Raw genomic sequence first — 976 nt, forward strand, 5'->3', positions numbered from 1 at the left:
ACGTTTCCACAGCGCCGTCCGACCCATGAACCCACCGTGACCAACGTCAAGTCCTTCGGGAATGGGCCCGGGAAGACGCTCGAACTACCATCGAAATACGACGGGAGATGCACCATTAGTCAGATCGACGTGCGGGGCCTACTATGGACCACCCGGCATCATGGGGCCTTGGCGACCTGCCTTACGAGGTCGGTTGTCCAGCCTTTACCCGAGAGCTGCGGCAGTTACAGTGGCCTCCCACCGCACGTTCAAGCCCGATGTTGGCGAGAAGTACAATGGCAAAACCCACCCATCGGAGTTCCTCAGCATCTACACCATCGCGATGCAAGCTGCTGGAGCTCGCGACGACAAGGTGCTTGACAATTACTTCCCGTTGGCACTCAAACCCAACGTCATGTCGTGGTTGATGCACTTGCCAGTGTATTCCATTTCTTCTTGGTCGGATTTGTGCCATGAGTTTGTTGGCGCCTTCATTGGAGGCCACCAAGCTCATGGCCAGGCAAGCGATTTGCATATCATCCCCCAAAAAGAAGGTGAAACCTACGCAAGTACATACATAGGTTCAGCTGGGTGTAGTACAACATCCCAAATGTTCATCCCACCGCTGTCATCAGCGCATTCCATCAGAATGTGCGCAACCGCAAGATACGTGAAGAGTTGGCGATGAACAAGGTCAAGGATGTGGCTGAACTTTATGTTCTGGCCGATAGATGTGCTTGAGCTGAAGAGGGGAGGAAGTACCCCGGTGAAGACGCCAGTGGGGAAACCGACTCCATAGACGAAGACACCACCGCCCCGACAAAGAAGGGACGGCGCCGCAACAGGAAACGTAAGGGCAAGACTCTACTTGTCGTTGAGGGATCCAATGAGCCCGGCACCGCCAAAAAGGCCAAAGCTGACGACCCCGGCAAGGAGGTTGCCAGGTGTGCCACCTATTTGGCTATGGCGGCCGCCGGCAAGCCAGGAGGCTCCGACA

Source organism: Triticum aestivum, chromosome 4A (assembly GCF_018294505.1).
Source record: "Triticum aestivum cultivar Chinese Spring chromosome 4A, IWGSC CS RefSeq v2.1, whole genome shotgun sequence".
Classification (NCBI taxonomy): Eukaryota; Viridiplantae; Streptophyta; class Magnoliopsida; order Poales; family Poaceae; genus Triticum; species Triticum aestivum.